We start from the raw sequence: 20928 nt of genomic DNA, 5'->3' as shown, positions 1-20928 counted from the left end.
AGGTCTTGGGAAAGTGCTTTCATTTAAACATTACAACCTGAATCTGGTTTCATTGTTGTTGTTGTTGTTGTTGTTTTAGCTCTGCCATTAACTTGCTGTGTGATCTTAGGCAAGGGACTACCTCTCTCTGGACCACTGAGTCTAATCATCTGTGAAGAAGGATCCCTAATAGGCATGTTCCAGTCAAAGTGGCCTACTTTTTGTTCCCAGTATTGAATCCTATCTCCTACCTCTGTGTTTTTGCATAGGCTTTTTCCCCTGTCTAAAATAAATTCTTTCCTCATCTTTGCTTCCCCAAGTCTCTAGCTTTCCTCAAAAGGTCAAGTCCTGCATCCTACAAGCCTTTTCTGATCTCCCCATTCGTTAGTGCCAACTACATCCTCCAATTACTCATTTCTCCCTGTCTCTCTGTGTCTTTCTCTCTCTCTCCTCCCCCATATCTCCCCCATCCTGGCCTCCACCCTGGTCTGTCTCTGTCTTTCTTTGTATGTAATTGACATCCTTGTACATGTTATTCCCTCAAATGTAATGTAAACTCCTTAAAGGCAGGTACTGTTTTTGTCTTTATATCTTCCCACTTAATGCAATGCTTGACTGATGGTTAGGAAATCGAGAAATGATTGTTAAATAAAGATATGAGTCTTTTGCCTCTTTTTGCATCCCCGTTGATTGGCATAGTTCCTGGCATATAGTAGGCACTTAAAATGTTTATTTGATTGAACTAAGTGAATAAAAGATGATCATGTAGGTGGTTTCTCTGTATGATTCAATGACCTAAAATTTGAGAATCATAACTATTAGCAATGGTATGGAGGCCTTAGGTTCATAAAGTTCTGGTTACAAATCCTTCCTGGGCTTCAAATTGCAGAGTAGGTGTTGAACTGTATTGGTGGAGGGTATTTTCTAATATGGAGTTCCCTATACTTGTGAAATCATAAGTCTTGAGAGCCAAGATGGCAGAATAGAAAAAGCACTCAGTTGAGTTTTCCCAACATTCCCCTCCTAACAACTTAAAAATAAGACCTCAAATTGAATTCTGGAGAGGCAGAGCCAACAAAAGGTAAGAGGGAGACTTCCACTCAAGAGTGTCCTTCAGCCTCAGACAACATAGGAGATCAGAAAGAGAGATCTGTGACATGAGAGAGGAGGCTGGCCCAGAGCCCACGTGGATGAAACAGTAATGGTAAGACTAGGTGGTAAAGACAGAATCAGCAGCAGCTTCAGAAGTTCTCAAGCCAGAAGTGGTAATAGGACCTGGCAAATGGTCAGAAAGAGATTGTAGGGTACCCTTATGCTAGCACTGGAAACAGGGTCAGGCACTATTTGGCAACTGCACTGTCTATACCCAAATCTGGGTCATATTTCAAGGTTGGAGAAGAGCACTTCCAGTCAAGAGGGAGTGAAAGCAGTATCAATTGCTATCCCAAGGGATTAAGGGTCCTTCTTGGGTAAGGACCAGAGTGCAGACTAAGGAGAGAAGTAATCACACCACTCCCTAGACCATTTTGGAAGTACCCCAAACTTTTAAACCTCCAGAATTAGCTTTGAACACAGCAGTGTGAAAAAGTCTGAAGCATGAGATACAATTTCTGCACCACCACCACCACCCCCAGCCCCCATCAGGAACAGAGCCCAACATTAGCATAAAGTTTCAAATAAAAAAAATAAGATGGAAAAATGAGCAAACAAAAACAAAAGAATCTGACCTTAAAAATCTACTATGGTGATAGGGAAGATCAAGAAACAAACTCAGAAGAAAACAATGAAGTGAAAACATCTACAAGCAACACCTCAAAGAACTGGAACCAACAATCCCAACAAGAATTCTTGGAAGAGCTAAAAATTATTTTAAAAATAAAATAAGAGTGGTGGAAGAAAAATTAGGCAAAGAAATTAAAGCAAAGAAAGAATATCATGAAAAGACAATTAACACCCTAGTAAAAGAGACAAAAAATGTTGAAGAAAATAACATCTTAAAAAACAGCTGGACAAATAGAAAAAGAAGTACAAAAGCTCAGTAAAGAAAATAATTCCTTACTTAAATAATTTCTTAAAAAATTAGAATTGGGCAAGGGAAGGCTAATATTTCATGAGACATCAAGTAACAATCAAATAAAGTCAAGAGAATGGAAAAAATAGAAGAAAATGAGGAATATCTCATTGGAAAAACAACTCTCCTGGAAAATAAATCAGGGAGAGATAATTTAAGATTTATTGGATTACCTGAAAGCCATGATCAAATTGCCTAAACATCATATTTCAAGAAATCAAGGAAAACTCCCCCAATATCCTAGAACTAGAATGAATCTACTGATGACCAACTAAAAGAGATCCCAAAATAAAAACTCTCAGGAATATTAGACCCAAATTCCAGTGCTCCCAGGTCAAAGAAAAAAATACTTTGAGCAGCAAGAAAGAAACCATCAAATACTGTGAAGCCATAGTCAGGATCACACAAAATTTAGCAGCTACTACATTAAAGTAGCATAGGTTTTGGGATATTATATTCTGGAAGGCAAAAGAGTTGGGATTACAACCAAGAATAACCTACCCAGAAAAACAGTATAATTCTCCAAGGGGAAAATAGATATTTAATGAAATAGAGGACTTTCAAGCATTCCTGATGAAAAGACCAGAGTTGAATAGAAAATTTGATTTTCAAATACAAAACTCAAGAGAAGTATAAAATGGCAAACATGAAAGAGAAATCATAAGGTACTAAAACTTTACCTTTCTATATGGGAAAATGATAAATGTATCTTCTAAGAACTTTATTAGGGCAGCTAGGAGTACTGTACAGACAAAGAGGATGAAGGAGTGAGTTGACTATGTTGGGTTGATGCAAAAAAAAAAAAAAAAAGGAAAGACAGAAAGAGGTATGCCCTGAAAGAAGGGGGAAGGGAGAGAAAGAAATTATCTCACATAAAAGAGTCACTCGAGGAAGAGCTTTTGTAGTGTGTGTGTGTGTGTGTGTGAATGATTTGTGTGTAAGTGTGTTGCATGTGTATATGTGTGCATGTAATGCTTGATCCTTACTCACATCTAAATTGGTTCAAAGTGGGGGAAATATTGGTAATAAAATTCTATCTTACCCAACAAGGAAGTAAGAGGGGAAAAGGATAAGAGAAAGGGTGGGGTGAGAGAAAGGAGGGCAGATAACAGATGGCAGTGGTCAGAAGCAAAACAGACTTTAGAGGAGGGACAAGATAAAAAGAGAGAAAGATAAACAGAAGAAAATAGGAAGGAGGGAAATGCACAGTTAGTAATTATAATTGTGAATGTGAATGGGATGAACTCACCCACAAAATGTAAGCAGATAGCAGAATGGATTAGAAACAAGACCATGTTGTTTACAAAAAACACACTTGAAACATACACATACACACACAGAATTAAAATAAGGGGCTGGAGCAGAATCTATTATGTTTTAGCTAAAGTAAAAAAGGGAAGTGTAGCAATCATGATCTCAGACAAAATAAAAGTAAAAACAGACCCAATTAAAAGGGGTTAGCAGGGGGAAAAAGGGGGTTAGCAGGAAAACTACACCTTACTAAAAGGGACTATAGACAATGAAGTAATATCAATATCAAGTATATAGACACTAAATGGCATGGCATCCAAGTTCTTAAAGAAAAAGTTAAAGGAATTATGGAAGGAAATTGACAATAAAACTATACTAGTGGGGGACCTCAACTTTTTTCTGTCAGAGCTAGATAAATCTAACCATAAAATAAATAAGAAAGAAGTCAAGGAGATGAATAGAATCTTAGAAAAGTTAAATATGATATACCTTGGAGAAAACAGGATGGGGATCGAAAGGAATATACCTTTTTCTTAGCTGTACATATCACCTTCACAAAAATTGGCCATGTATTAGGGCATAAAACCTCACAACCAAATGCAGAAAGGCAGAAATATTAAATATACTTTTAAAAGATCATAATGCAATAAAAATAACAGTTAATAAATGACCATGGAAGCATAGATTAAAAGCCAATTGAAAACTAAATAATCAAATCCTAAAGAATGAGTGGGTCAAAGAACAAATTATAGAAGCAATCAATAATTTCATTAAAGAGAATGATGAGACAATATTTTGAAATTTGTGTGATGCAGCCAAAGAAAAACTTATATCTCCAATAATAAATAATAAAAGAGAGAAAGAACAGGTCAATGAATTGGGCATATAATAACAAAAGCAACAACAATGACAATAAAAAAAGAACAAGTTTAAAACCCCCCAACTAAACACCAAAATTCTAAAAATCAAAGAAGGCATGAATAAAATTAAAAGTAAGAAAACCAGTGAAGTAATAAATAAAACTAGGTGCTGATTTTATGAAAAAAAAACAATAAAATAAACCATTGATTAAATTGATTAAAAAACCCACAAATTACTAGTATCAAAAATGAAAAGGGTGAATGACCCACTCATGAAGATGAAATTAAAACAGTTATTAGTAATTATTTTGTCCAGTTGCATGCCAGTAAAAGTGACAATCCAAGTGAAATGAATGAATATTTTCAAAAATATAAACTGTCCAGATCAACAGAATAGGAAATAGATTATTTAAATAGCCCTATCTTAGAAAAAGAAATTGAACAAACTATAAATGAGCTCCCTGAGAAAAAATCCCCAGGACCAGACAGATTCACAAGTAAATTCTACCAAATATTTAAGGAACAGTAAATCCCAATATTATACAAACTATTTGAAAAAATAGGTGAAGAAGGAGTCCTACCAAATTCATTTTATGACAAAAATATGGTTTTTATACCTAAACCAGGGAAGCAAAAACAGAGAAAGAAAACTGTAAAACAATTTCCTTAATTAATACCAAAGCAAAAATTTTATATTAGTGGGGGACCCTAACTTTCCAAATAATGCCAAACAAATACAATATTATTAAGGAGAATACAGCAATATGTCACATAGATCATATAGTATGAGCTAGTGTAATTTGTACCAGGAATGCGGGGCTGTTTTAATATTAGGAAAACTATTTGACCTTATCAATAACAAAACCAACAAAACCATATGATTATGTCAAAAAGTGCAGAAAAAGCCTTTGACAAAATACAATACCAATTCCTATTAAAAACATTAGAAAGTATAGGAATCAATGGAACCTTCTTAAAATGATAAATAATATTTATCTTAAACCATGAGGAAGCATTATGTATCACAGGAATAAATTTGAAGCCTTTCCAGTAAGATCAGGAGTGAAGCAAGTATGTCCAGTATCATCATTATTATTGAATATTGTACTAGAAATGCTAGCTATAGCAATTCTTATTAAGAAAAAGTAATTGAAGACAGCTGGGTGGCAAAGTGGATAGAGTACCAACCCTGGATTCAGGAGGACCTGGGTTCAAATCTGGCCTCGGACACTTGACACTCGCTGGCTGTGTGACCTTGGGCAAGTCACTTAACCCTCATTGCCCCACAAAAACAAAACAAAAACAAAAACAAACAAAAAAAAGAAAAAGTAATTGAAAGAATAGAAGTAGGCAATAAGGAAATAAAACTATCATTCTTTGCAGATGATAGGATGGTATGTTTAGAGAATCAACTAAAAAACTAGTTAAAACAATAAACAACTTCAGCAAAATTGCAGGATATAAAATAAACCCACATAAATCATCAGCATTTCTATATGTTACCAAGAAAACCAAGCAGGAAGAGATAGAAAGAGAAATTTCATTTAAAATAAATGCAGACATCACTTGTGAATCTCCCTGCCAAGGCAAACCCAGGGAATATATGAATACAATTACGAAACAGTTTTCACACAAATAAAGACAGATCTAAACAACTCGATAAATATTAGTTGCTCATGGGTAGGCCAAGTCAATATAATAAAAGTGACATTTCTACCTAAGTTAACTTACTTATTCAGTGCCATTCCAACCAAAGTACCAAAGAATTCTTTTATAGGGCTAGAAGAAATAGTAACAAAATTCATCTGGAAGAACAAAAGGTCAAGAATATCCAGGGAATTGATGAAAAAAATTTTTGAAGGAACGTAGCCTAACTTTCACATTTCAAGCTATATTACAAAATAATAATCATTAAAAAAAAATCTGGTCCTAAGAAATAGAGTAGCAGATCAGTGGAATGGATTAGACACACAATACATAGGAGTAAATAACCATAGTAATCTAGTATTTGATAAACCCAAAGATCCAAGCTTTTGGGATAAGAACTCACTATTTGACAAAAATTGCTGGGGAAACTGGATAGGTTAGTAGAAACTAGGCATAGACTAACATTTCACATCATATACCAAGTTAAGATTAAAATGGATAAATGATTTAGACATAAAAGCTAATCTCATAAGTAAATTAGGGGAGTATTGAAAACTATGCCTATCAGATCTATTGATAAGAAAAGAGTTTATGCCCAAACAAGAGACACAGAGGAACATAGGATGTAAAATGGATAATTTGATTACATGAAATTAAAAACAAAACTAACGCACCCAAAATTAGAAGGAAAGTAAGAACTCAGGACTTTTTTTTTTTTTTTTTTTGCTGCAACTGTCTGTGATAGAAGCCTAATTTCTCAAATATATAGCCAAATTTATAAAAACAAGAGCCATTCCCACCTGACAAATGGTCAAAAGATATGAACAGGCAGTTTTCAGAAGAAGAAATCAAAGCTCTCAATAGTCACATGAAAAAAAAATCCTCCAAATCACTATTGATTAGAGAAGTGCAAATGAGAATAACTCTGAGATACCACCTCACACCCATCAGATTGGTTAACATGACAGGAAATGACAAATGCTGAAGGGGATGTAGAAAAATTGGGACAATATTAGTGGAGTTGCCAACTAGTCCAAATATTTTAGAACAAAGCTTCTTAGATTTTGCGTCGCAACCCCATATGGAGTCTTGCAACCGAATATGGGAGTTGCAAAAAAATTTGGCAATTAAAAAAAGGTTATGTATACCTATTTTACATGCCTATTTATATACATTTTTATATACCTGGGGTCATATAAAAATTTATTGGGTGAAAATATGTTGTGAGTGGAAAAATCTTAAGAAGCCCTATTCTAGACAACAATTTGGAACTGTGTTTAAAGGGCTATAAAACTGTCCATACCCTTTGACCAGCAATGCCATTATTAGGTCTGTATCCTAAAGAGATCAAAGAAAAGAGAAAAATTTGCACAGAAATATTTATAGTGGCTCTTCTTATGGTGACAAAGAATTGGAAATCGAGTGGATGGCCCTCAATTAGTAAATGGCTGAACAAGTTCTGGCATATGATTATGATGGGATACTATTATGTTATAAGAAATGTTGATCAGGATGGTTTCAGAAAAACCCAGTAAGACTTCTATGAACTGATGCAAAATGAAGTGAGCAGAACCAGGAGAACACTGCACATAGTAACAGCAATGTTATAAAAATATTATGAAAGACTTAGCTGCTCTGATCAAGATAATGATCCAAGACAATTCCAAAGGACCTATTATGAAAAATACTATCCATCTCCAGAGAGATGATAACTGATTAAATCTGAATGCAGATTGAAGAATACTTTTTAAAACTTTAAAATTTTTATTGTTTCATTTTGTTGGTGTTTTCTTCTGCAGCATGGCTAATATGGAAATATGTTTTGCATGAACCCACATGTATAATTGAAATACAATTGCTTGCTTTCTCAAGGAAAGGGGAGGGACACAAGGGAGGGAGAGAATTTGGAAGACAAAATTAAAAAAAATTAATTGTTAAAAATTTTTTACATGTAATTAGGAAATATCTACCAAAATAAAGAAAAATAATTTTAAAAAATCATGTTTCATTGAAAAAGTTTACATTTCTATATCATTTTAAAATTCACAAACAATTTTCTCCAGTCTTATGATATAAATAAATAGTAGAAATATTATTCCCCCCCCCTTAAGAGGAAACTGAGGCTCTAAGAGGTAAAACAACCTTCCCAGCTAGGGTCACTTGGTATGTGAGAAAGTCAAACTTAGGTCTTCTAGTTCCAATTCTATGGTTCTTTCCACTGTACCCTTTGTCCTTGTCAATATTTTGTTTTTGCTTTGTCCCTTTTCCATTCAATTTAATTAAAAGCAGAGGGGAAAAACCAATGTTTGAACTATATTAAGATGGTACAGGACAAGTCCTTGATGATGTGGAAAGAATGCTGTGCTAAGAATTAGGATGATTTGGGGGCAGCTAGGTGATGCAGTGATTAAAGCACCGGCCCTGGAGTCAGGAGGACCTGAGTTCAAATTTGGCCTCAGACACTTGACATTTACTAGCTGTATGACTCTGAGCAAGTCACTTAACCCTCATTGCCCTGAAAAAAAAACCAATTTGGAAGATTTGGATTTGAATCTTGCTTCAGACACTTACTAGCTATATGACTTTGGCCACCAGTTTCCTCATCTATAAAATGGTGACATTAGCAAAACCTACCTCACAGGGATGATGTAAAGATCAAATGGGATAATGTATGTAAAACTTAAAGCACTAGATAAATATCCATCATCATCATCAAAGACTAAGCCAGATACTAATTATGAAACCATGAGGATTTTACCATATAAACTGTCATCCTGGAAATGAATTTCTTTTGGACATATGCATGCTTTTGATAGAACACTAAACCTCACAATTTTACTTGTGTTCAGTTGTTTCAGTTGTGTCTGACTCTTTGTGACTCCATTTGGGCTTTTCTTGGCAAAAATACTGTAGTGGCTTGCTATTTTCTTTTTCAGCTTATTTTAACAGATGAGAAAACTGAGACAAACAGGGTTAAGTGGCTTGGCCAGGCCCAGTGCTCTATGTACTGTGCCACCTAGTTGACCATCACCACCACCACCATCACCATCAGCATCATCAAGTAATGGGCTTTCATAGGTAAATGCAACTTAGGAGTGTAGCAGAATGGATATAATGGAAGCAACAACTTTTGAGAGATTGAAAAACCAAATTTTAAAAAAAGGAATAAAAAACAAACAGGGTTAAGTGACTTGGCCAGGGTTGCACAGCTAGTAAGTGTCTGAGGCTAGATTTGAATTCAGATCTTCCTGACTCCTGGCTCACCTGCACCAACTAGTTGTCCCAAATCTTGAATTTAGTAGGTCCTTAAATAAATCTTTGTTGAACTGGAATGTGGAAGATAGAAGGATGCCATTACTAGCCTCTCTAAGAAGCCATTAGGGGTAGGGGGCAGCTAGGTGGCTCAGTGGATAAAGCACTGGCCCTGGATTCAGGAGGACCTGAGTTCAAATCCGACCTCAGACACTTGACACTTACTAGCTGTGTGACCTTGGGCAAGTCACTTAACCTTCATTGCCCTGCCAAAGAACAAACAAACAAAAAGAAGCCATTAGGGGAATGCAGATAGAACTTTAGGGCTGAATTTGGAGAGAGAAGATATGGACTCAAAACCTGGCTCCACCATCTAGGTGACCCTGCTTAACTGCTGGGCCTGAGTTTGCTCATCTGTAAAATGAAGAGATTGGACAACACGAGGTCCCTTCCAGTTCTGAAGCTATGCTTCTCAGATCATTCTGCCCAGATGTTTGTCATAGTCTCAGAGGTGATAAGGTTGAGAGAAATGCCAAGAGATGATCTCATCTAATCCTCTGCCTCCGGGGCTGGTTTAGCCCTAATCATTTAAGACCAATTTATCCAATTGATAAAGAGATTCTGGGAAACTGTACAACTAATCTCCTGATGCTCTTGTTCTCGACCAATTTAGCTCTCTTGTTTTAGCTTAAACCATCTTGTCCTCTTTATCTTGTCTTTGGAGGTTTCTGGCATCTTAGAGAGGGGACTTGTCCCCTATGAAGGGAGTTGGACCAGATGACCTCCAAGGTCCTTCCCAACTCTAAGATAGAAATAGAAAACATCTACCCAGCATCTTTCCCCCAAGGAGTGTGTGTGTCTATGTGTGTGTGTGTATGTATGTATGTATGTATGTATGTGTATATATATGTACATGTGTGTATATGTATATATGCACATACACACACACATATACATCAGGATAAGTGGAGATGGCCCTGGATGTTTAAGGCAATTGGGGTTAAGTGACTTGCCCAGGGTCATATAGCTAGTATGAGTCTGAGGTGAGATTTGAACTGAGGTCCTCCCAATTTCAAGGCTAGTGCTCTGTCCACTGTGCCACCAAGGTCATATAGGTAGTGACAGAATCAGGATTTGAACCCTGGTCCTCTGACTCCAAAACTAGTTACCCTTTCCACCATATCACCAAAAAGGAATAAGCATTTTTAAAGTGCCTATTATGTGCAGGTCCTGTGCTAAGCACATTTGAGAAATATCTCATTTGATTCTCACAACAAACCTGTGAGATAGGTGCTATTGTTACCCCTTATTTGTTACTATTGTTTAGTCATTCATGGGCTCCTTCTTGGCAAAGATACTGGAATGATTTGCCATTTCCTTTTCCATCTCATTTTTACAGATGAGGAAACTGAGGCAAACAGTGGTTAAGTGACTTGTCCAAGGTCACATAGCTATGGTAAATGTCTGAGGTTGAATTTGAACTCAGGTCTTTCTGACTCTATTCACTTCACCACCAGCTGCCTCAATGCCTTTCATAATGAACATGTGTTTAAAGGGAATTAGTGAAGCATTATCTCTATTTATTTTCTTAATCCTATCCCCAATCCAGGCAATTATTTACTTTGCTTCATTTTTATTATTCAATTCATAGAATCATAGGGTCATGGAATTGTAGATCTAGAAACAATATTATAGACCATCTGGTCCTGCCTCTTCCTTTTAGAGAAAGGAAAATTGAGACTTAGAAGGATAAAGTACCTGCTTCAATAGTCAATTAACAGAAGAGCCAGGTTTAGAACCTGAGTATTTTTAATTCCCAGGCCAATGTTTTTCCCACTATATTATTCAGTGCAATAAATAATTATTAGTCTAGGGGCCTGATGGCTACAAAGAGACATAACATAGATTCCCCACCTTCAAGGCATCTATTGAGATCACATACAAATAAGAAACACTGAAATCAGAGTGTCAGAACTAGAAGGAACCTTAGAGATCATCAAGTATAAGCCTTTTGTTTCTGAAAAAAGAAATTCAATTCAATTCCATAAATATTTATTAAATGCCTACTCTGTTCAGGTGCAGTGGAAAGTTAGCCTTAGAAAGAGCTGGGTTCAAATTCTACTGCTGACAGTCAAGGTCTGTGTCACCCTGGGTAAGTCACTTGACCTCAGTGTGTTCTAGGCAATTCTCTAAGACTATAGTTGCAGAGAAGGTGCTGACTTTCATTGGTAGAAATAGTTTCCTTATCTGAGAGCTTCCAATAGAAAATAAACCATAGGTCCAGTCCCTTCCACTTATACTGAATAATATTAATAATTCCAAATGATCCCAATTAAAAAAAATGTCTATCTTAATTCTATTTTCCAATACTATCCCAAAGACTCTTCTGTTTCTATTTTTCTCTATTTTTCGTTCCTGTTCAAACGAAAGATCTTAGCTAATAAGTTAATGGAAGCTGCCACCTTAATTAATACCAATGACTGCATCAATAATTTCAGCTGCGTGCCTACTTCCTTATTCTGAGAAGTTGAGAACCTAGCCCATATCTCTTTCATTCTCTTGACATTTCTATGGAGGGAGGGAGGGAAAGAAGGAAAAAAGGGAGAGGAGGTATTAGGAAATGATGTCATGGCATGAATCATTAACCTAGGAAATAGGAAGATGGCACAGAGTTCATTTAATTAAAAATAAAAAATTATTAAGCTCCTACTGTGTACAGGGCATTCTGCCAGTCATTGGGACCACAGTGATGACCAACCCCCCCACCTCCATCTTTGCTCTCAAGTAAATTACATTCTACTGGGCTAGGGAATGGGGGTGGGGAGAGAATCAAACATTATTCATGCAAGTGAAGCATATTTGTTTTGGCTGGTCTGAGCCAGGCCTGCAGGGTTTGGGGGCATCTCTTTGCTATATCATTATCTTGATATTAGCCCCTATTAGCAGTGTTCCATGTTTGCTAGGGGGCCTAGTTCTACTTAATTATTAAATATCATGTAGCTTTTTCAAAAAGATATTTACGTCAAAGATATAGTAAGAATAAATGGGGAGGGGGCAGCTAGGTGGTGCAGTGGATAGAGCACTGGCCCTGGAGTCAGGAGTACCTGAGTTCAAATCCGGCTTCAGACACTTAACACTTATTAGCTGTGTGACCCTGGGCAAGCCACTTAACCCCAATTGCCTCACTAAAAAAAATATATATATATATATATACATATACATATATATATACACACACACACATACACACACACACACACACACACACACACACACACACACACACACACACACACACACACATATATATATAAAAGAATAAATGGTGGACAGCTAGGTGACACAGTGGATAGAGCACCAGCCCTGGAGTCAGGGGTACCTGAGTTCAAATCCGGTCTCAGACACTTAACACTTACTAGCTGGGCAAGTCACTTAACCCCAATTGTCTCACTTAAAAAAAAAAAGAATAAATGTACACAAATATACATATAAACATTTTTTTTTTTTTTAAATCTTAAGATTGAAGTAGAACCCCTAGGGACTGTGTGGGTGGGAGGTTCTGGGATTTTAAAGACAAAAGATAAGTAAGCTATATATGCTATTTGTTTTCCCTACCTCTTTACAGAAGTTTAATCTGAAGAATCATGGTGATAGGATGTGCTTCCTGATTAGCTGGGGGAGAGGAGGAACAATGAATTTTTGTAAAGGAATTTGACTCTGTTCAGAAATTATATCTAGAGGGGGCAGCTAGGTGGTGCAGTGGATAAAACACTGGTCCTGGATTCAGGAGGACCTGAATTCAAATCTGACCTCAGACACTTGACACTTACCAGCTGTGTGATCTTGGGCAAGTCACTTAACCCGCATTACCCCACCCTTCCAAAAATTATATCTAGAATGGACCAAATGGGACTAATAGAGTAGGCCGAGGGATGATAAGGGAGAATCACTATGTTCTTAGGGGCTGATGTTCAGAAACCTATCTATATCTACCTATCTATCTATCTATCCATCCATCCATTCATCAATCCATCCCTCCATCTATCTGTCCACACACAGACATATATATCTATAAGGATGAAAAAAGTTCATTTAGGTTGGGGGTTTTCACTGACTCTCTTCCTTAGTGGGCCACAGACTGAGTGACAAATAAAGTTGTACCTAGAGTTTACATCATGGAATGTCCAAGGTGCCAGGTTCCCAAAACCCAGAACTACAGGAAGGGGAACATTGGGATTTTCCTTTCAGGGTGCAGTCTGGAGTCGGGAAGAGCTGAATTGAAATCTGACCTCAGACACATTAGCTGTGTGATTGTGGGTAAGTCACTTAATCCTGTTTGCTTCAGTTTCCTCATCTGTAAAGTGAGTCGGAGAAGAAAATGGCAAAGCATTCTAGTATCTTTGCCAAGAAAACCCCAGATGGGGTCATACAGAGTTGGACACAACTGAAATGATACAACAACAACAACAACAACAACAAAAGCAGAGTACATGACAGGGTTTGCCTTCATCCAAGTATTCGATAAAAAGTAGTTAGCATAGGGCCGAGGAGAGATCCCTGATTTTGGACCCATTTAGTCAATTTTGAATCCTAATAAAATGCACTATCATTTAACCCTCACCTTCCCAGCTTAGCACCAGTGATAGCATGAGACTCTGTTAGTTGCTTTGCTGAGATCTAGGTATACTATGTCTGTAACATTCCCCTATTCTATAAATATACTCATCTCATTGAAAAAAAGAAATTGTCAGACTTGATCCATGATTTAAATCATGCGTGTTCTCTGTGTTTCTGTATTGGGCCTTGCTAGCTTCTCTTTCTGCATATATACCTTTTTTTTTTTTTTTTTTTTTTGCAGGCAAGGGGGGTTAAGTGACTTGCCCAGGGTCACACAGCTAGTAAGTGTCAAGTGTCTGAGGTCAAATTTGAACTCAGGTCCTCCTGAATCCAGGGCCAGTGCTTTAACCACTGCGCCACCTAGCTGCCCCCCATATATACCATTTTTGAGGTGATTTTTTTCCCCATTTCCTATGGATTCAGTTGTGATCTCTATGTAGAGTACTACTAGCCACTCCTAGTCTCTCTTTCCTTAGCTGTAGCCTGATTGCCCTCAGATAGATGCATTATAGGCATCTCAAACTCAGTATGTCCAAAATAGAATTAATTATCTTTCCCTCTCAAACCCATCCTCTTCCTTCTTCTTTTTGTTTTCCTTTTCTTCTTCCTTCTTTTCCTCCTTCTTTCCTTCCTTCCTTCCTTCCCTCTTCCTCCTCCTCCTCCTCCTTCCTCCTCCTCCTCCTCCTTCTCCGTCTTCTCCTTTTTCTCCTTCTTCTCCTTCTTCTTTCTTCTTCTTCTTCTTTCTTCTTCTTCTTCTTCTTTTTCTTTCTTCTTCTTCTTTCTCTTTCTCTTTCTTCTTTCTTCTTGTCTGTAGAGGGTATAGCTATTCTTCCAGTCTTCAGGTTCACTGGGATTCATCCTTGACTTTTCATTCTTCAATAATTTAGGTTCTTTTCCCCCACATCTTCCATCTTGGTTCCTTCTCTTCACTCAATGAGTCATCAGCCTAGTGTAGGCCCTCATTACTTCTTGCCTAGAATATTACAGTAGCCCTCTAATTGACCTTCATGCCTCAAATCTTTCCTGAATCCTATCCATCTCCCATACAGCTGCTAAATTGACATTCCTGAAGTTTGAGTCCAGCCACATTCCTCCTTTGCTCAAGAAGCTTTAGCAATCCCCATTTCCTCTGATAAAATACACATTTCTTTGTTTAGCATTTAAAGTTCTTCATCATCTGGTTCTAACCTATCTTTCCAAACCAGTTTCACATTACTCCTCCTCATATAATCTACATTTGGGCCAAACTAGCCATCTTTTCTCCTATGCCCAGCATTCCTTCTTCCACCTTTGTGACTTGGCAATACCTGGGATGTTGTCCCTCTTTACCTCTGCCCCCAGAGTATTATTAACTTCCTTCAAGGTTCAGTTCATGTGTCACTTCTAATAGGAAGCCTTTTCTAATTTTTCCAGTTGCTAGTGTCTCCTCCCATCACTTTGTATATATTTTGTATTTCTATATCTGCTTCCCTCAGTAGAATGCAAACTTCTTGAGGTATGCATTGTTTTGGCCTAGTTGCTAGAACAGTGCTTTGTACACTATAGGTGCTTAATAAATGCTTATTGGATGAATGAGTGAGTTGGCTTATTTTTTAATGTATCCATGCTGACTTTTAATAATCCCCAATTTTTAAATTCTCATAAACCATCTTTCAATAATAATTATGATAATAGTTCCTATTCTTCCTGAGTATTTGGACAGCTTAAATTTTTTTAAAGCATGAATTACCTGGAAATTAAGGGGATTCCCATCAATCATATGCCACAAGTTGTGGTATATGATTGTGATGGAATATCACGGTGCTATAAGAAATGATGAGCATATTGATTTTAGAAAAACATGGAAAGACTTGCATGAAATAATGAAGAGTGAAATGAGTTGAACCAAGAAAACATTGACTACGGTAGCAACAATATTGTTCAAAGAATAACTATGAACACCTAAGCTATTTTGAGTATTATAAATATTCAAATCAACTACAAAGGACCTATGAAAGAAGATGATATCCACCTCCAGGGAGAGAACTGATAAATAAAATTATACATAGTATGGTTTTACATCTATCTATCTATCTATCTATCTATCTATCTATCTATCTATCTATCTATCTATCTATCTATCTATCTATCTATCTATCTTCTATCTATCCATCTCTGTGTCATATTGTCTAGGGTGGAATGGGGAGGAAAGGAGACAGTTTGGAACTTAAAATGTAACTATATATATATATATATATATATATTTTTTTTGGTGAGGCAATTGGGGTTAAGTGACTTGTCCAGGGTCATACAGCTAGTAAGTGCCAAGTGTCTGAGGCCAAATTTGAACTCAGGTCCTCCTGAATCCAGGGCCAAAGCTCTATCCACTGCACCACCTACCTGCCCCCAACAAAAAATAAATTTAAAAAATAAAGTATGAGTCATCACTTGATGATCCATACTTTATTATCTGTTGATTGAGAGAAATATACAATGACAAAATAACCACATAGATAGATTCATGGACCCCTCAAAATAATTATTGCTTTGTGATATTCAATAAGTTGTTGTTGTTCCTCTTTCATTCTCGAAGAAGACCAGTGACATCAGGGGGCTGATGTCTTGACTTGCTCATGAATTAGATTTAAGTGAGGCAGAGCACATTGAATAAGTAACTTCTTGCTAGACCTCATTTTCCTCATCTGTAAATCTAAGGTCTTTTCAAACTCTAAATCTTCCCACAGGTTGGAAACCACTCACTGTACTAGAATTTTGTCAGGAATGGAAGTCAAGTTAGCTGACCTATTGTTTAAAGAACCTTTTTTTGAAAATTGGGACACTTACCTCTCTTCATTCCTACTGCATCTTTTTCATTCTCCAACATTTTTCAAAGATGAGTGTCAGTAGCTCAGCAATCTAATTCCCAAATTCTTTTAATACGATGGAATTTTGTTTGTCTGGAGCTGACTTAGGATCCTGGGGTTTAAGAGCGAAAAGAGACCTTAGAGATCATCTACTCCAATAGCCTCATTTATTTATAAATCAACCAGAGGTCTGAGAGGTTAAATAACTTGACCGAGGTCATCTAGCTAGTAAATGACAGGGGATTTGAACCTTTGTCCTATGACTAGCACTAGATGTAGCACTCTTTTCATTATATAAAACAGACCTACTGGAGGCCAGTTATTCATAAATATATATACACACATATATGAATATGCAGATATGTACATGTATGTATATACACACACCTATATATACACATATCACATATATACATACACATATATGCTATATATCTTACCACCATTTTTCTTGCATTTCAATTTCCTGCTAACGATGTTTTATAATCTGTTCTTCCCAGTTCGAAGATGATTATTTGTCCTTTGAAGAGAAAATAAATGGAATTATGAGTTAAGAAGGGACAGAATGAGACTGTTAGCCATTACCACTGTCCACTCAGAACAGTGGTCCCATCTCTTCCTTCATCTTTACCTTTGCCTCCTCATATCCTAACACAGTGATAGAATCTGTACCCCTTCCTCCAGGCAGGTCAACATTCTCCGGGCTGCATTAAATTTAGAACTGTGATCGCTGCCTTGGTCTCCCTTATTTTTCCAATACTTTCTCTTAGCAATTGGCTTCTCTTCATTCCTCATCTACTTTCCCCCATTCGTATCTATTCATAAATATTTTGAGGATTCTTTTCATTAATGCTAATGAATTTTAAACCTCTCTGGTCTGTGGGGCCTTCTCTTCCCTTGCACTGGTGGCCACAGAGTAATGCATCATAAAACTTGGATGGGCCTGGTGATAGATAGATCACATTAATCTATCAAGGGGGCATGAGCCCTGGGCTGATGAATGAGAGCAATGCATCATTGACTCTCCATTGATGTGACTGCTTTCTGCTCAGCATCTGACCAGCTGACCCTAGCTTAGATGTGAGACAGACTGACTAACACATAAAATCAATGCGGTTTTTCCCCATGGGCACAGCAGCCATCCTGGAAGAGTGATAGCCAATCACCATTAAAAGAATTCAGAGTCTAGATGCCAAGAGGCATAGAGAGAGGTTTCAAAGATCTTGGTGAGCCATTAAAATAATTTTTAAAAAAATCCTAATTTTCAATAGAAGTAGTGGAAATGACCTCCCCAATTCCATCCACTCACTTAGTTTTCTTACTGAGAGGGGGGATGGAGAGAAATGAGGGAGAGGAAAAAAATGTATGTATCTAGATCTATATTCATGTCTAGATATAGATCTATATGAATATATAGAAATATATGTGTATATTATATACATGTTTGTGTGCATATATAGAGATAGATACATATGTATCTATATATCAATATAGAACTATATCTAGACAGGAATATAGATCTATATAAATATAGGTACATATGTATGTATATATGTGTGTGTGTCCATTTATCTATCTATCTATCATCTATCTATAGGCAGACAGAAATAGAGACTGAAGCAGAGATAGACAGAGATAGAAAACAGAAGCAGAGAGAGAGAAAAAGAGAGAGAGAGAGAGAGAGAGAGAGAGAGAGAGAGAGAGAGAGAGAGAGAGAGAGAGATTTGCTGAGAGGAGCAGAGATAGCTGAACAAACAGGGAACCAACTAGTGGTTCATTAACATGGGTTCATTAACCAAGTGTGTGTATGGTGATGGACATGGGGGGTGGGGGGTGGGACCACTCATGACAGAAATAGGGAGTAAGGAAGGAAAAGTGAGTTGTTATTTTTTTGGAGTTGTCAAAGGTTGCTTCTGGAACTGTTACAGTCCTAAGCTTTCTGGGCAATATGGAAAATTAAACCTAGGTCCCCAGACTCCTCCAAGTAACAAAGATACAAGCTGCTCCTCCATGCTGCCCGTCCCACTCAATTTCCCCCTCCCCCCAACTCTCCTGCCTGTGAACAAAGGGAGACTGGTATATGTTAGACATTGTTAATTTCTGGCAAATTACAGGCCTCCAGAGTGGGGATGCTTGTAAAATTCCCTGCCTGCTCTGAGCGTGTGGCAATTTATTCTGAGGAAAATAAGGGTCACATCTGCCGAGGTGAAGAGAAGATGATGGAACCGAGCACATGCTATTTATGCCCTTGCTTGAATATTAGATGCACCTGCAGTTGGGCAAATTTCTCTCCCTCTGTTTTATTCCTTGGGAGAGTTTTTATGGAGGATGAAGGGTTTATTATATGCTGTAGTGGGTTATGTATGTGTGTATATGTGTGTGAGTGTGTGTAAATGTGCGGCACACTTTTAAAAAGCAATTCTACCTACTTTTGAGGCTGAGCACATCAGAGCTGAGTGGTGGGTGGTAAGAAATGTGCACATGGTGTTTTGAGGCTGAGCATGTAGGAATAAGTTCCAGAGAAGATGAAATCTTGTTGGCTAATGAGGCTAAAGCTTTGGACTGATATGGATTTTACTCTGTAGCTACTGTTCCATTTTCTCCCCCTCCCTACTTCCACTTTACCTGCTTCTCTTCTCCTGCCCTCCCCTCTACTTCCATAAATATCACCCCATCTTTGCCTCATGCCCTGGCACAGTACCAGGTATATAGTAGGAGTTTAATAAGCACTTGTAAGCAACTAGGTGGTACCATAGTGCACAGAGTGCCTGACCTGGAGTCAGGAAGAGTCATCTTCCTGAGTTCAAATCTGACCTCAGACACTTCCTAGCTGTGTGACCCTGGGGAAGTCACTTCACCCTGTTTGCCTCAGTTTCCTCATCTGTTAATTGAGCTGGAGAAGGAAGAGGCAAACCACTCTAGTATCTCTGCTAAGAAAATCCCAAATGAGGGACAGCTAGGTGGCACAGTGGATAGAGCACCGGCCCTGGATTCAGGAGTACCTGAGTTCAAATCCAGCCTCAGATAATTGACACTGACTAGCTGTGTTACCCTGGGCAAGTCGTTTAACCCCAATTGCCTCACCAAAAATTAAAAAATTAAATTAAATTAAAAAAAAGATAATCCCAAATGGGGTTCACAGAAAGTCAGACACAACATGGGATGGCTAGGTGGTGCAGTAGATAAAGCACTGGCCCTGGATTTAGGAGGACCGGAGTTCAAATCTGGTCTCAGGGGCAGCTAGGTGGTGCAGTAGATAAAGCACCAGCCCTGGATTCAGGAGGACCTGAGTTCAAATCAGGCCTCAGACACTTGACACTTACTAGCTGTGTGACCCTGGGCAAGTCACTTAACCCTCAGGAAATGAAACAATTATAACACTTGTGGATTGAGCTTTGGGGCCTCAAAAGGCAGAGTATAGGAAGAGAATAGGGGAAAAAAGGAAGAAGGGAAGAGCATAAGGAGCTGGTGTGGTACAGTGGAAAGAACCCTAGCTTTGGAATCAGAAGACTTGGATTCAAATCCTGCCTCTGATGCTCACTATCTTTATGACCCTGGGCCTCATTTTCCTCACTTGGACTAGATGGCCTTTGAATTCTTCTCTTTGATAGTAATAACACACCAAGATTTTAATTCTTGCTAAAGTTACATCACTAAGAATTTGGGCACCACAGGCAAATTCAACTGAGAGGGGGTCAGATTTAAAGGTAGGATCACTAAGGTAGACCACAGAGAGAGGTCATGGGATTTGAGGAACATGAGGAATGGGGAAGCCAGGATGTTTGAAGGGGATAGAGTACAGGATAGAGAAGAAAGGTTTTGCTGTTGTTGTTGAGTTGTGCCTGATTCTTTGTGACCCCATTTAGGGTTTTCTTGACAAAGATTCTGTAGTAGTTTGCCATTTCCTTCCCCAGCTCATTTTTACAGATGAGGAAACTGAGGCAAACAGGGCTAAGTGACTTCTCCAGGGTTACACCGCTAGTCCATGTCTGAGGCTGGATTTGAACACAGGTCTTCCTGACTCCGGGTCCAGTGATCTATCCACTGCACTACCTCAATAGGGAGGAGAGAGAATGACCTGGGCATCCACACGTGACAGCAACAAGGATCTGGAATGAACTTCAAAGGAGGAGATGGTTGCTGAGAAATGTTAACAGAGGGAGGGTCCGAAGTTGGCAGCAGGTAGTAAAGGGTATGCTGACTGCTTCTCCTGGTCTCGTGTGTCAAAGATTATGTCAAGAGAAGGAAGGGCAGCTAGATGGTGCAGTGGATAGAGCATGGCCCTGGATTCAGGAGGACCTGAGTTCAAATCTGACCTCAGATACTTGACACTTACTTACTAGCTGTGTGACCCTGGGCAAGAGAGAGAGGGGGAGAGAGAGAGAGAGAGAGAGAGAGAGAGAGAGAG

This window comes from Dromiciops gliroides, chromosome 2, assembly GCF_019393635.1.
Source record: "Dromiciops gliroides isolate mDroGli1 chromosome 2, mDroGli1.pri, whole genome shotgun sequence".
NCBI classification, from domain to species: domain Eukaryota; kingdom Metazoa; phylum Chordata; class Mammalia; order Microbiotheria; family Microbiotheriidae; genus Dromiciops; species Dromiciops gliroides.
This window is presented reverse-complemented; position numbering follows the sequence as displayed.